Here is a 16,536-nt window from a genome sequence, read left to right on the forward strand (position 1 = left end):
ACTGTGAGGAATTGTAGGCTTCCCGACAGGCAGGCTTGGGATAGGGTTGCCATCCTCTGGGCCTCTGTGACATTTGAAGAAAGCTCGTCTGCAGCCAGTTTGGCCTGATTTCCCCAGGGCCTTTGGGGCCCTTGCTGTGGTGAGAAAACCATGAGCGGGAATGGAAGGGGTCACCTCGTTTTGAGGGAGACCTTTCTGCCCTCCCAGGGACTGCCTTGGATGGCTTTCTTTGTATGGAACCGAGCTCCTGTCTTCCAGGGTTGGGTGGCCAGGTGACTGGCTACTCTTGTGTGTAGAGCCTTGGGTCAGGTGAATAAGTCGCATTCACAGAGGCCTGAAGTTACACTACTGGGTTGCTCAGGTTCTTTTTCTTTCTTTTTTTCATGTTTATATATTTATTTTGAGAGAGCTCGTGAGCGAGTGGACGAGGAACAGAGAGAGAGAGAGAGAGAGGGAGAGAATCCCTAGCAGGCTCCACACTGTCAGCACAGAGCCCAGTATGGGGCTCGATCCCACAAACCATGAGATCATGACTTGACCTGAAATCGAGAGTCCTTGGACACCCAATAGACTGAGCCACCCAGATGTCCGGCTCAGATTCTGAGAGCTGAGGTCAGTGTGGTCAAAATGGCGTGCTTGAAAGGGCTGACTGGGACAAAGGCTTGTCTCTCCTTTCACTCCTAATTATCTCTCAGTCCACGGTGGGATGATTTGGATCTATCGGACATGTACTTAGTTCTCCAGCCTGCTTTTCTTGTGGTTTGGGAAATTCAGTGCTTCAGTCCCCAGACGACATCACTCGGTCGGTCACTCGGTTGGGCTTTTCTGGTTGTGAGCCGTGGAAGTCGGTTCTAGTGGGTTGGAGCAGGAAAAGGATGGGCTGGAAGGGGGTCACTTGGCTCATGACGTTGATGGGAAGGCTGGAGGTCCGGGGCTGTTCTGGGGACAGAGCCAGTTCACAGTCTCCTCAGGGTCAACAGAGGGCAAAGTCCTCTGGGAGAGTCGCTCATCTTGTGTCCTGTATCTGCCCTTTGGCCAGGGAAGCGCTGGTGTCTGGACCCCTGAACCCACCACCTGCCCCCACCAGCGAGGAGATAATTCCTCAGGAGCTGATATGGCCACTTGGGCGTCTTGAGAAACGACACCATTATTTCCCACTTGCAGGTGGAGAGCAGGCCCTGAACTGCACTCTGCTTGGGAAACTTGGAAACTCCAATAATTGGCTCTCAGTTCTTTAATTCTGTCCCGACATCTAGTCCATAGGACTCTTCAGATTCTCTAACTAAATTTCACTTTGTACACCCATGACACGTACTCATTTATTAACTGAGTAATTCCCAAGCCAGTCATTGCCATTACCCCAGCCTTGGCATTTACCGGAGTGTTCTAGTTCTCCGGAGACCAAGCTTTCGAGCTTTCAGGATGTCAGGTTGACATTTGTGTCCGAGGATAATGATCTGCTGAGAGATTGGAAGTACCATCTAGATACCAGGTGTGTTTACCTGTTTCGTGTTTTCTGAGTACTTATTAGGTGCCTGGGATTCTATGCAAATTACTTCATTTGACTTTTCTAATCATGCTGTGTTGTTCTGTTACTCCCATTTTACAGTGAAGGAAACTGAGGGGCGGCGGGATTCATGGAGTCGCGAAGTGGAGAACCGGGGTCGGGTTTGATCTTTGAGTTTAAACCTGTGTCCATAGCCGTGAGCTCTATCCCAAGGATGCCAGGTCAGATGTCTGTAGGTAGAGGAGTGAGATTAGCTGGCTGCACCTAGGGGTGCCAGGGCCTTTGAACAGGAGAGTGCCTTCAGTAATATGGGAGGATGCATCCCTCTGACTGCTGACCAGCAGGAATATTGGCTCAACAGTGTTGCCAGGATTTTTCCACCCCCCTGTAAGAATGCCTGACTTTGAAATGTGGTCTGTGCAGGCCAGTTTCTCAAAGACCACGCACGAACCCAACAACACATCTCTGGGTCAGGAGTGGCTTGTCAGTTTGCATTCTCTGCAAGAGACTGGTCACAGCACAGCTCCTTGCAGGATTTTGGCCACACTGTGTATGACTCAGAGCAAACCCCTCTGAGGCCAGGGATCTGAAGTCTGAAAGATGATGGTCTCCGTGAGTTCACGTCTCCATACAAAGGCTCCCCTGTCCGGGCCGCTTCGCCTCTTGTTCTGCCATTGTGTGCATTCTGCTGTAACGATTGTGGTGTGCGGGTGCCAGGCTGCCGGAGCTGAAATCATTTTTAAAAATGTCTGTGTAATGTCACCCGCACAAGGGAAAGAGCCGCTTGGAAACCGTGCGCAGATTCAGCGGAAGCCCGAGATATTAAAATCTTGACAGTATCATTCTTGCTGAGATTTGCCTGGGTTAGGGATATGTTTTCTGAGACAGGATGTTAGAGAATAGACAATTATAGCAATTTGCTAACCAGCCCCAGACCTGAATTAGTACAGGATCCTGGTTCTCACTGTTGTATGTAAATTAAGACTGTTTCACAAAGGGATTGTTTATGAAGATGGCAATGAGATAGAGACCTTCTGTCATTTTTTTTTTCCCCCCAAGGAAACTCTTTGAGAAAATATAACCAAAAACATTCTTAAATCACAGTAGGATGCAGAAAATGCTGAGAATTTTCTTTTGAAAAAAAAAAAAATGAGCATCAGTATTTTTAACTCTATTCTGGCTCTTGGATAGCCTGCAGCGGAAGACATTTATTTGTGAGGTAGATAACTACCAGATTGTTCCTCTCCCAAGAAGGTTTAAAACGTCCCAGAACTCTGAAGATGTTGGATAATGACTTTCCAAATGAGAAATCTACCTTCTCTCGGCCAGCGGAGCATCCGCCATGCATCTGTTCACGGGATCCTGTCTCCCCGTCTGTGCAATTTAGTTTTTGTGGTTCACTTGTGGAAAACTTTGTGTTGGCCCCCCCCCCCTTTTTGGGGGGGGATTTTGAATTTTTTTTTTAAAACGTTTATTTATTTTTGAGAGAGAGAGGGAGAGAGAGACAGAGCATGAGCAGGGGAAGGGACAGGGAGAGAGGGAGACACAGAATGTGAAGCAGGCTCCAGGCTCAGAGCTGTCAACATAGAGCCTGACATGGGGCTCAGACTCACAAACTGTGAGATCATGACTTGAGCCGAAGTCAGTGCTTAACCGACTGAGCCACCCAGGTGGGTTTTTTTGCCCCGTTTTGAAGCCTGACCCATGCTTTATGTTTATGTGACTCTTGTTATTCTATAAGACTGTGATCTAAGATAGACTGTTTTCAACTTTGAAAAAGAACTGTCTCCTTTTCTTTCTCCAGATGCCTGTAGAACTCTCGTTCCAGGTCTGAGGCCTTTTAGAGATCCTGGCTTTTTTTTTTTTCTTTTTTCTCCTGAAACTTTCAAATAGGTTTGCTCCCTTGGTGGTTGGTTCTTCACCATCGACCTTCGGGGTTGGGGGAGAGCAAGTTTGGAAAGCCCACGTCTCACAGTGGGAGTTGAGTGCAATATTACAGGGCCCTCCAAACCTCCACCCCAAGTTCCTTCTACCCATCTCCAGCTTTCCTGGGAACCTGGAAACCCGGCATTTCACAGACCTTTAAAAACAAGAACAAAAACAAAAACTTTATTGAGCTATAATTCACATAGTGTACAATTCTCCATTTTAAGGTAGACACTTCAGTGGTTTTTAATATGTTTAGAGTGTGGTGCAATCGATTTTTAACATTTTCCTCGTCCCAATAAGAAATCCCCCCCCCCCCCGTTAGTAGTCACTCCCCATCGTCCCTTACCCCAGTCCTGACAACCACAAATCTACCTTCTGTCCTTGTGGATTTACTTACTTTGGTTGTTTTCATCTAAACGAAATCATAATAGCATACGACCTTTTGGGTCTGACTTCTTTTCCTTAGAATAATGCTTTCAAGACCCAGCCACATGGTAGCCTAGATTAGCACTGCGTTCCTTTTTATGGCCGAATAATGCTGTATCGTGGATATACCACATTTTTATCATCCACTCATCCGTTAGTAGACATTGTGAGTTTTTGTGTGCGTGTATGTTTTCATGTCTCTTGGTTATAGACATAGGTAGGCGTGGGGTTCCGCGGTCCTAGGGCACTTCTGTTTAACCTTTTGATGGATGCGTCGACTTCTCAACACGTTAAAGTCTCTCCCATGCCTGCATGTTTTCTCTTAGTAGTTCTTCCTGTTTCTGGCCTCTTCTTCCACGCCAGGTTTCTTAGGAGAAGCGTCTTTATTTGTGTCTTGGTTTCCTCACCTGCCCATTTGTCACTTTTGTCACCGAGCTTCCTGCAGACTCCACGTTGCTTTTTCTGGCGGAGGTTTTCGGGACTCATTTACCTTGATCTGACAGAGGCGTGTGGGCCATTGCTGTTCATTCTTCTCCTGGAAACATCTCTTCCTTGGCTTTTTTTTTTTTTTTTTTTTTTTGTCACCGCTGTCCTCGTTCTCCTCCTGTTTGCCTGGCACCCTCGCTTCTCTTCAGCCATTAAATGTTGGCGTTGTGGAAAGCTTGGCCCTGTCCTCTCTCCCAGCATGTTCTTTCCCTGAGTGATCTCGCCCACATCCGTAGCTTTGTGACTCACACATTTTTTATTTCCAACCTAGATTTTTCCTGAGTCATGAGGCGGAGAGGGCCAGCTGCCTACCTGACCTCCCTACCTGTTGTGCATGGGTGTCTCAAACTCAGCAGGTCCCATCTCAACCTGCTCTCCTGCCCTCCCCGCTCCACCCCAGCAAAACACCTGCTTCTCTACCCTGTCCGATAAGCTAGTATTCTGCCAGTTGGCCAGGCCAGAGATAGGGGACTTATTCTAATTCTTCTGTCCTTTTGCCTTTTTTGGTGTCATTTTCTTACAATATTATATCCTAAATACCATTCTGTAGGTCTCTTAACTGGTCCCGCTGTCTCTGTCCCGCCCCCCCCCCCCCAATCTTTCGGAAAGGAACATCCCTTCTGACTACCACTTCCTACTTTAAAGTCTTTTCCTGTTCTCTTTTAACCTACTTTGAAGTGCTTTCTCCGTAGTTTCGGATGAAGATCACAATCCTAAAATCCGCATGTGTTACCCCCTGCCTACCCTTTCAGCTTTTCCCTGTGTTCCCCTTTCCTGTCTTACTTGGGACACACCTACCTTCTAGATTCCAGAGCCACGGGGTCTTTGCTCAGACCTGGGAGATCCTCCCCTCTCCTCTCTCCTAACCTCCCAACCCCCCTGAGTCTAAGGTTCCAAATGAGGCTGAGTCCTGCCTTTTGTTTTTGTTGATCCTGCTGTGCCCTCTGCCTATTTTATTACCAGTGTGCCTGTGCTGGTTGCTGTGCAATAAATATTTATTTTGAACGAATGAGTGAATGGCTTGACTTTGTCTATCAGATGGATAGAACTTTTATCCTGGAGAACGAAGTAAAAACAGCCTTTCAGCTAGAGAGGGTGGCTTTGTTTCCAGCATAATCCGTGCCTGGAAATAATTACCCAAGCTCAGATGTCTGCTCTCCCTGAAACGATTGGTGGCCCGTCTTTCTTTCCCCCCAGGGATACAGCACTCTTTGAAATGCCCCCCTTCCCTCTGATTTCTTTCCTTCCCGATGTATTAATACCACTTCTGGTAGGGCCCTTTCCAAAACACAAGTCCGATTGTCTTGCTCTCCTGCTTTAAGTTTCCAAGGGCTCCTTAAGACCACAGTCTTGAGCAGAGATTCAAGGCCCTACTCCCTCCCTGTCCTTTCCAGGCTCTGGTCAGCGTCCCTGCGGAACCTGCCTGTTGCCCTATACAGCCTTCCAGCCCGAGTGTCTGTCTTGGGATATGCTAGTTCCTCTCCTGCTCATTGCTGACGCACACCTTTACAGATCCTTCCAGACTAAGCTCAAGCCCTCCTCACTCTGGTCCTCCTTCATTGGAGCCCTTTAGCTTCCAACGTCAAAATCACCCTGGAAAGTCCCTTAAATTTGTCCATGAAAGTACAGTAATCAGCTCTCGTCAGGCATTCTTATACATACTAAAGGCTTGAGAATTACCAAGCCAGGCTAAGGGAGGAACCAAAGACAAGGCCATGCACCTATTTCTAGGCATCAGGCATTATGCCTTGAAGACACCTGGCAAATTCCTCAAATACGGATGGGTGGAAGATTCTGAGGTGTTCTGCTGACTCCACACCGGCTCTCTTGTCTGTTTAATACAGAGTTCCTTACAGCTATGCTGTTTGCTATATGTGGCTCTTTAAATTCACGTTAATTAAAACTATAGTTGCACTGGCCACATTTCAGTCGCCTGGTAGCCACGTGTAGCCGAGGCGATTGCTGTCGTTATAGAAAGTTCTATTGGACAGGGCTGCTGTGTAGCTTTCATACATTGGCGGGTGCCGTGCTGGATGCTGTTGGTGAAAATAACCCAGTCAGGGATTGGCGCAGCCCAGAATATGCTGAATAAACAGTTACATCAGACCTGAAGTTTTGCTTGATCAAACCTCCTGGGGGCCTCCCATTTTTTGAAAAGAGAGAGCATGGCTGGCTCCCTGTGTTCTCAGGTTAGTATTCTTTTTTTTTTTTTTTTTTTTTTTTTTGGGTAATGTTTGAGAGAGACCGAGCACCTGCACCTTGGGAACGGGGGAGGGGCAGAGAGAGAAGGAGACCTAGGATCTGAAGTGGACTCTGCCCTGACAGCCAGGAATTCACGCAGGTCGAACTCACGAACCAAGAGATCCTGATCTGAGCCGAAGTAGGATGCGTAACCGACTGAGCCGAGGTGCCCCTCCAGTGGGCATTTCTTAATCGTGCTCCACTGAGCTGCCTTTTTGCCAGGCCCTTTGGCATCTTGGAATACTGGGTGGGGACAAATACCATAGGATATGCCGGGCCACCCTCTCCCCAGCCTCCCAAATCAACCCTGCGTCGTAGAATTCACTGACCTGTGTGTCAGTAGACGGATATGGGCACCAGGTCTCCCTCTCAACTCTGACCAACCTGGCGCTAGCGATTTAGAGTAGCTGCTCAATAAGTGTTTTTAGAAAAAAGAATCTCTTCCAAGGATTACAGACTAATTAAGGGAAGAAAATGGATTATTGGATTTTCCTTTCAAATGATAAAGGCACTGCCTCCCTGAGACATAGGCCATTCCAGGACCCGGAGAGGGTCCCGCAGGACAAGCCAAGAGGATCCTTGGCTTCCTGCAGGATAGAGATCAAACATGAGCTAGGAGGAAGTGAGAGCAGAATTAACTGAATAGCATGACTGATAGAGCGTAGCAGGCGGTGTATCCGGGAGACTCAGAAAAGGAGAGGTGAGTTAGGGGTTTGCATTGGAAAGGGGTCCAAGGTACGTGTTCCTTCAGGAATCCAGGGTAGGAGTCCATCAGAGGGTCAGGTGAACAATAGGCGGTGTTCCATAAGCCACTGAAGGCAGGGGTAGGGATGCCCGTGTCAACCAAGATTTGTTGGAAGCCAACGTCCTCGAGCTCGGTTCATCTTAGATGGTATGAGGTGTGTGGGGGCCTAGGACGAAACTCAGAATGACTCGTTTTCATGCTCCCCCCTGGAGTGGGAACATAGCTTCTTGGGTTTACTCAGATGTGGTGAAATACGGAACGTGAGGAAAGGGGGGCTGGCAGAGACACAGCAGAGGTGGAGCCTTTCCAAAATGGCGTCTCTTCAGCTTCCCTATCTTATTTCCAACAAGCCAAAATATACAAAGAAAAAGCTAAAAAAATCTGTAGCCAGGTGTAACCAGTGTTAACGGTTTGGTATATTTTCATTTGTACTTTACCCCTCTTGTAAAAATATAAACAAACTTCTATTCTAGGGGCAGAAAACTTTTCTTTTTTCTTCTAGATTCTTAGGCCAGTCTAATAATTTAATTGATACAGGACAGATTAACAGGATGAAAACAAAGAGAAGTTTAACAATGCATACATCTCCTGTGTACTTGAGAGAGACCCAGAAAAACAGAGTAACTCCCCACAGTGGCCAAAGCCATCACCTTAAATACCGTCTTCAGCTAAAGACAAAAGAGGTTGGGGGCGGGGAATCCGTTATGGGAGTCACCAGGAAAAGCACAGCAAACAAGGGTCAGGTCGTTATGCAGATTTAAGTTGTTGTCTTCTCCATTGATAAGAGTTTCTAGAGAGTTAGTCATTCTCATCTTCTTGGTCCGGCTAGGAAGACGTTCTTACAGATGGAGATTTTTCTTACACATGTAAATGTCTCCTTACAAAAGGGTGATTTTGATTTGGTTTTCAGAGCTGCTCTCCAGTTTGCAGTTTCTTGAAAATAACCAGCCTGAGTTAATCCTTGTGCCAAAGAGACGTATTTTGGGGTGGCGATTCCTGCTTGATGGAATGCCAAGACGGTACCATGACGGGGTTGAACGGTCCAGAGCTTGGCTGTCCCAGCAAGGCGCCCTTTCTCTCTTACCCCAGTATTTGCCTTCTTGCCTTTTGCTGCTCTACTCTGCCTTGAAGAGACTTTCAAGGTTATATTTAATTATCTTGACAATTAAGGAATAATGGAGACCTTGGTATACGGGGAATCTTGTGTTCCATCCTAAGATGTGTGTGTGTGTGTGGGGGGGGGGGTCAGCTGGAGGATTGTTTCATGTGGAAACGGGGACCCTCTGTGGCCAGATACTGTTTTTGTTTGTTTGCTTTTTTTTTTTTTTAAACGTTGATTCTTCTATGAGAGAGAGAGAAAGAGAGAGAGGGAATGCCTGTGCTCAAGCTTGCACAAGCAGGGAGGGTGCAGAGTGGGAGGGAGACACAGAATCCGAAGCAGGCTCCAGGCTCTGAGCTGTCCGTGCAGTCCGATGCAGGGCTCAGACCCAGGAACCATGAGATCATGACCTGAGCCAAAGTCAGATTCTAAACTGACTGAGCCACCCAGGCGCCCCTTGTTTTGTTTTAAGAGAAGATAGTCATCTGGATTTATTCTAGATGTGGTTTCACCCAATTTAAAAATACTGATAACTAAAGTTGTAAAAGTATCAGCCAACTGTGAACGGATCGAATTCACCCTATGGTCCTTCAGTGGGCTACCACTGGCCCAGCCATGGCTGTAGCCACCCCTAGACTGATGTCCTGGCGATTCCTCCCCATCTGGGTCACTGGGTAATTACATCAGCTGTCACTAGAGCCCCCTTCCTAATAAGGTTGATGTGGGTTTGTCCTTGACCTCTTTAACCGTCTTCAGTACCCCCTATCCCCACTCGGCAGTCCGGGGACTGTCTTTCAAGCCAGGTTGCTGTTCCTTGAGTTGGGACCGGACACCCTAGTAATTGGTGGGGATTGCTTGACAAATATGTTATCTTTAAAATCTAGACTCCTCTCCAGGCTGTTGAGATGCTGACGCTTTGAGAGGCCGTAGAGAACGAAGATGGAGACCAGACAGAGCAGATTTAGTTTCTCTTGAATCACGCCCAGGAGTGGGATGGAGGGAAGATGAGCCAGCCAGGCCCATACTGCTGCCTTCACTAAGGGAAGTGCTCCCCGCGGGCCCTGGCATCCGATTGCAGGGACAGAATTGGTGCATCCTGGCGAGGATTAAGGGAGGCGTTGAAAAGAGATCCTCAGACTTAAAAGGGTCTGATGAGAAAAAGGGCAAAGAATCTGGACTAAAAAATTTGGTTAAATGGTCATCACACTGGGGGGTCTCCCAGTGGGGAGCATGTTTTCCCTGGAGAAAGTCATCCCTCCTTTTTAACGCTAAATGATTCTGAGACTGTCTCTCCTTGAGAAGAATGCAGAGTTGGGAAGTAGGTGGCTTGTGAAAACCTCCTGAGTTTCCCCCCTCTGGTTTCTCAGTAATTGTGTTTAGCTGCGTGGCCCCATCCTGTTTGGCATATAAATCCTTACTTAATCCCCTACTTTTGGAGAAATGCACTCTTCAGGCAAGAAACAAGAATGGCTGAGGGGTGCCTGGGTGGCTCAGTTGGTTAAGCGTTGGACTTGGGCTCAGGTCATGATCTCACGGTCTGTGGGTTGGAGCCCCGCGTCGGGCTCTGTGCTGACAGCTGGGAGCCTGGAGCCTGCTTCGGATTCCGTGTCTCCCCCTCTCTCTGCCCCTCCCCTGCTTGTGCTCTGTCTCTCTCTGTCTCAAAAATAAACAAACATTGAAAAAAAAAAAAAAAAAAAAAGAATGGCTGAGTACCTGTCCAGAAGGGAATTTCCCCTCTAGTGTTCTGGTGTTTCTCTTTTGCACCCTGAGATGGCCGGGTTCCCTTTTGAGTAATCTTCCCTATTGACCTCACAACCCTCCTGTCTTCTTGGACTGCGGGGAGAAGTTCTTAGACCAGGGAAGAAAAACGGGAGTTTCTTGTGAGTCACCTCGGAGCTTTGTTAACACTGTTCCGTTGCTCATTTACCTGGTCAGATGTGTGTCCGTGGCGATGCCTCTTGAGCCAAGCCCAGAGCCGGGCCCCGTGCCATGCACGGGGCTATGGCAAAGAACTGCCCAGATGGAGCTCACATTCTGGGGGAGATTTAAAAAAAAAAAAAAAAAGTGAAACAGCAAAAGAAGAAAATAATTTTTGACAGTTTTCAGCTAGAGGTAATCTCAGTGAAGTCAATAGCGATCACACACCCACACACACACCCACACACACATACCCGAACCCACATTTCAGAATGATAAGGGGGCTGGAGGGTGATGTTTGAGCCGAAAGCTGAAGTTGCCAGGTATGGGAAGATTGCACATAGAACATTCTAGAGGGATGTGGCAGCGAGTGTACATGAACTTGGCTTGTGTGAGGCCATTGTGGTTGGGTTCAGTGGATGGAAGAGGACAAGTGAGCGGGACCAAATGCGGCAATAAGTCTGGATGGGATGTTGGGTGCGCCTAGCGAGCCGCCTCGGCGGGTTTTAATCGGGGGCTGCCTCGTCTTATTTAGGTTTGAAGAAGGCTGCCTGCCGTAGAGGGCAAGTCAGGGGCCCTGGTGCTCGGATCAAGGTGGCGGCTGTGGCGGTGGGACTGAACGTGAACGGGCAGAAGACGGGCAGGGAAAGCTTTCTTTGCAGAGCGCTTGCTGTGTGTCAGGCACCGCGTAGGCACTAACTAACCTGTGTGGTTGGGCATCCTTAATACATTCCGCGGATAGCTAGGACTCTGAGGCCTGCTCTCTCCCAGGCTTCAAGAGCCCTGTTTGAGTAGGGGTGAGAAGGAGGAGTCCCAGGGCAGTTCTGAGGGCCACCTGGACTGTTCTGCTTTTCTCCGGGAGGAAATCCTGAGCCCTGCAGGGATTTTGAGCCTGGCTTGGTTGAACCTATGCCAGCCCGTGAACGTTTGGGTCTCTCTTCATTGCACATTTTTTTTTTTTTTTTCAGAAACATTCTGGGAAGAGCTAGTCTGGTGCGAACCGAGGTGAAGGTACAGAAGGATTCGGGGAAACTGGCTGGAGCTTTCTGGGCTAATGTCTTCTCTCTGCCCTGGCTCCTCTTTCCCCCATTGGGGAACAATAGTAGTCATAACTGGTGGTGCCTGTGACATGTGACACCTCCACTTGGCACATACGGTCTCGTGTAATTCTGAACCCTTTTAGAAAGATCCTCATTGTCCTAGCTGAATCCACTGAGGCACAGAGAGGCCGAGGAGCTCGCCAGAGGACACACAGCTGCTATCAGACCTCGTGGTAGGGCTGTGGAGCCCACACACCGAACCATAGAGCTGGCTTGACGCTCGCCCACACCCAGCATGCCCTCAGTGATAAGAGAATTACAAGGTGGTGCTGACGACCACAGGGAAGAAAGACCCTTGACTGGGGTAGTTCGGGGCTTTGGAGCGGGAGTCAGCTGCAGGGGAGTCCCCAGCATGTCTTTGAGCCTTGGAGCACATAAGTGACTTTGCTTTTCTGAGCTGCATCTATCAAATGGGTGCAGAAACACCATGCCTACTCTCATGGGATTCCCCAGGGGCTCCATCAAGTAGCGCCTCAATAAATGGTAGGTGTGAATCACACGAGCCCTGTTTGGGAAGAAGCTAGAGAAATATTTTCCTGGCTACACCCTCTCTCCTGACGTGTATTATTCACAAACTCCTGGTATTTCTCCTGCTCAGCAGCTTTTTGCCCGTGTGTAATCAACCCGGTTCTTACTGAATATATTCCATATTCATTCTATGTTTACCAGCCCCTTCATCACGGGCCTGTTTTTCTCCGGGCCTCAGTTTCTCCGTCAGTAAAATGGGGATACTCAGTACCTACCTTCTCACAGAACCATGGTGAGGGGTAAGTAAATTGCTGTTTGTGTTTAGAACAGTGCCTCCCAGATAAGTGGTCAACGAAAGGCATTTTTAATACAATAACATTACTATTATTATTTTCTCTGGCAATCTTCCCTCCAGGGCAGGGACCTTCTGCTGACCATCTCCCAGGTAGCCTAGTTGTCTTGTTCCTCAGTGACTGTTGACCGACTGGTTCCTTTGTTTTCTTCTGTTTGAAATGTGCAGTCAGGGCCACCAGGTGAAACATTAGGCATCATTTTCCTTCCTAGTAGGTACAGATGCCTCTGTGGGTGGTGTATTTACACAAGGTTGGACTTGCCTGGCCGCTCACTGGAAGCTTCTTTAGCCCTGAATTTCTCAGCCACGGCTCTGTTGACGTTTTAGGCCTGATCATTCTGCTGTGGGTCTGTGCTGTGTGCTGTAGGGCGGTTATTAGCACCATCCATGGTGCCCGTGCACGAAATGCTTCTAGCGACTTCTTTCTTTTTCTAGTTGTGACCACCAAAAATGTTTCCTGACTCTGCTGAGTGTCTCCGGGGGAGACCTGGTGAGGACCCCTGCTTCACACTGTTCGAAACACCTGAGCCCCCTAAAAATGGCACCTGATAGGTGCTGGGGGCATGTTCTGAGCTCCTCCTGTATGCTGGGCCCTGGAGATGCAGATGTGGCCCCTGACCAGGGCAGTACCTGGCATGGAGTGAGAGCTCCCTAAGTACCATTTTCATCCATAGTCTCATAGCCTCTTGAAAATACCTTAAATAGTTTAATACCCGAACAGGGTCAGAAAGAACTGAAAGATGAACCCAGTGTTTCCCTTCTGTCCTGGTTGTTCCCCCAGGGCCTTTGCAGACCCAGAGCCTACACAGCCCCCACTTCTTCCATTCCGGTCTCTTTCTGGCCTTTTTTGACTTCGATTTTCTTACGTGTCAGTACAGGAAGAGATCTCCTCTTCATTCCGTTTTCTGGCTGCATGATGATTTTTTGCATCTCAGTCTCCTGCTGGTGGCATCGAAGTTGCTTCCCATTCCCTTGGCTGTGCCGATGTGTCATCCTGTGCCCTTCTGAGAGCCGGGGGTGGGGTGGGATGGGGCGAGGGGAGGCCAGGCCACAGGATAGATACATGCTTAGGGCCAGCGCAGTATGGGGGGCGTTCTGGGTCTGAAATCTCTGCTTCCTCAAAGGACCACGATGAGGTGACTGTCCAGGGCCTTGTCCCCTCTTCCCCAGCATCTTCTAGAGACTTTTCCTGTTTTCACGAAAGTGACCTTCGAGAGGCCAGACCCACGCCCAGGGCGTGTGAGGAACGCTGCCTGGTTACCAGTGGCACCTTTTCCCTCCGCCCCACCCGAGCCTCTCTGTTTCCCTTTTCTTCTCTCAGCCCGCTGCGGGCAGAGCCGCCTTTTTACCTGAATTGGCTCTCTGATGGCTGTAATTCCCCAGTTGCTGTTTGAAAGCCACCCACCAGCACCTGAGCTTTCTAGAACCTGAGCTGGGCCAGGGGGTGGGACCCAGCTCAGCCTGGATAAATAATGCAGACGGTTTCCGCGCCAGCACTGCTCCTCCTGGGAGCCCTCCCCGCGGCCAGCTACGTAGCAAAGGCCAAAGGCAACTGGTTACTCCACACTTTCTTTGTGGTGACTTGGCAGAGTTAAGGGCCTCAAATATGTACACCCGTCAGACGCACTCAGCCTTTTGGGCCTGGGCCTGCCGGAGGGGGAGGGGTGGGGTGTCGCGGCTTCTTGCGCGGGGTTGGGCCCTGCCTCCTCCTGCTTTGTGAAATTTGAAAGAGCTTGGCATTCTCGAACCAGGAAATTCCTGTTGCGATGTTGTCGTTTTTCCAGAAGTCCTCTTCCCGGCTGAGGGGGAGGAAAGGGCTGGGTGGTTGCGATTGCCTCTAGTTGCTGAGGGCAAAACAGTGAATTCATTTGTAAATCAGCCTCTTTTCCCTAGATGGCAGCAATTTGTGGCCCGCCCGGCAGCGTTTAGAGGTTCACCTTTTACATATGAATGTGCCGCTTCGTCAGCACCCCTGCATTATTTTGGGAGAGAGAAAGAGAGCGAGAGAGAGCCGAGCCCCGGGGTGTTGGGAAGATGGCTTTCTCACGTCCGAAGTAAAGTTAATCTGAAAATTATTGAAAGTGAACACACGCCTAAAAACACCTTCCCGTTGCAAAGCGCCACGCTCCCTCCCGGTGGTCTCCTGTAGCCAGCAGAACAACGGCAGTTTGTTGTGTTTATTCGCATCCGGTGAAATCAATGGCCCTTCGGTGCTGTGCGCTCTGCAGGCTTCCAGCCCAGCCGGGCTGCTGGCTACCGAGGGTGATAAATTAGAGCCGAAAGCCTCACGGGGACCAGCAGGCGCGGCCCCTGCCTCACACTGCCTGACTGCAGAGAGGTGAGGGTGTCCTTGCCGCGCTGGGCCACCTAGTGCGTCCGAGACAGGAGCTGGCCTGGTAAGTGGTGACTCTTAGCCTGTCCTCTTTGCTTCTTCCTCCTCCCCCTGGGAGAGGCTGCTGAGGATCCGGAAGCAGGAATGTCTGCCGTGTGTGAGCCTCTGTTCTCTTTCAAAGAGAAGGGAGGCCCTCAGAGCAGCCCAGCTCTCTCGATGGCAGGTAAGCGCCCCTTCCCAGGGTTACCCGTCCCTGGCTTGCTTTGCCCCCGAGGCACTCGGGATGGACGACCTTCTCCCCAGGTTGAGAATGACCCTTTTGTTCCACGGCCTCATTTCCGAGTCAGTCTTCCTTTTCCCAGTCTGGGTGAGAAGTTCACATTCTCAGGCAGGGAGAACTTGTAGAACCCCGGTGGCCTTTCCGGAGGAGGCCCCTCAGGCAGGCTGCAGCCTTGTCTCGAGGGTTCTGTGGTTCTGGGCGTTCAGATTATTCGTTTTCGCTCGTGGCTTGGGTATTCTCTGCTGTGAGGAAAATGTTATCCCCTTCTCACCCCGTCCACTGCGTCCCATTTTCATTTCTGCTCTGGGTGAGGGAAATTTCCAGGCTTTGGTTTCATGATGATGTACCTACCAGCAGGAAAAGGCCCTAGGGTTCCCGGGTTCCTGGGGAGGGAGGCCTGTTTGGGTACCTGCTCTGGGTCTTGGGGCAACCCGTGGAGACGATTAACCGTGTTTGTGCTTTGCCGTCCGTCTTCTGGGAGAGCAGCGAGTGACCATGTTTGCAGTGGCCTGTGGAGAGGGCCGGCTGTGACCGAGAGCGCTGTCCGCGAGGACCCTCCGAGCCCCGGCCAGCGCAGGCCTCTGCTTTCGGCCCTGCCTTCGCGGCTAAGGGGGGCAAGCTGGAGGTGGAGAAGTCCTGTCCTGGGCCCGTTCCGTGTCCGTGTTCTATAGGCTGGCGTTTCCATAACTCTGACCTTAATGTGCTCCTCTGAGAAAACAAGGTCTGTTTTTGCAGCAGGAGGGTTGGGGATGGAGGAGGAGGGAGAGGAGGAGGAGGAGGAGGGATGATTGCCGGTTTGACAAAACAGCTATCATTTATGGAGTGCTTACTCTTTGCCAGGCCTGAACTTCTTTAATCCTTTTGTAACTCTTCAAGGTACCATGATCTCCACCCTCCAGAAGGATAGAGGCACAGAGAGGTTAAGTAGCTTCCTTAAGCTGCACCTCTGGGCCTAACCACTGTGGCACCCTGCCTGCACCATCTGCGGCCTGTTTTTCTTTTTTTTAAACATTTATTCATTTTTGAGAGACAGAGAGAGACAGAGTGTGAGTCGGGGAGGGGCAGAGAGAGAGAGAGGGAGAACAGAATCCGAAGCAGGCTCCAGGCTCCGAGCTGTCAGCACAGAGCCCGACGCGCGGCTCGAACACGCAAACCATGAGATCATGACCTGAGCTGAAGTCGGACGCTCAACCGACTGAGCCACCCAGGCTCCCTGATCTGCGACCCGTTTTTTCAGAATGCGTGCCCCGCCTTCCGAGTGCGGTGGCCAACTTGTGGCCACCCTACCTGTGTGGCCCACGATGCCCGTCTCCGCCGGTTGGTTGGGTTTTTCCTCCTTCAGGCCCCACAGGCTCACTGTCCACATTAAGGAAATTTTAACACCCACCAAAACACACCGTGAGGCTGATCCTCATGGGGAAGCGTTTGGCCTTTCAGCTGGGGCCCTTTTCTGTCTCCAGAGGAGACAATTCCCTGTCATGGTGTGTCATTTCCTAGGCTCTGGAGAATGTTGAGGGCTGTGACTCAGGTGCCGGATGTGGGTGGGGGTGGGGGTGGGGGTGCCTGGTGTGCCCGTGTCTGGCCGGCCTGGATGGAGATTGGAAAGGACCGTGGGGGAGGGGAGATGACCACACAGGCTCCCCACCCGCAGCCT

At 50.1% G+C, this 16,536-nt stretch overlaps 1 protein-coding gene and 1 long non-coding RNA gene across 10 annotated transcripts in view; one reads left to right on the forward strand and one right to left on the reverse strand.

Moving 5' to 3' along the window:
* ZMYND8 (zinc finger MYND-type containing 8) overlaps positions 1-16,536 on the forward strand; it is a 125,226-nt gene that overhangs the window by 16,898 nt on the left and 91,792 nt on the right. The window lies entirely within an intron of this gene.
* On the reverse strand, positions 3,139-16,281 carry LOC124504357 (uncharacterized). The gene is made up of 3 exons (XR_006960382.1): positions 16,170-16,281; positions 10,361-10,467; positions 3,139-3,587 (listed from the first exon to the last, which is right to left on the reverse strand). It is a non-coding gene; the product is annotated as an uncharacterized LOC124504357 (long non-coding RNA).

The sequence above is a fragment of the Lynx rufus genome, unplaced genomic scaffold (assembly GCF_022079265.1).
Source record: "Lynx rufus isolate CCGP_SWC_20201006 ecotype Redwood Valley unplaced genomic scaffold, mLynRuf1.p SCAF_8, whole genome shotgun sequence".
In the NCBI taxonomy this organism is placed as follows: Eukaryota; Metazoa; Chordata; class Mammalia; order Carnivora; family Felidae; genus Lynx; species Lynx rufus.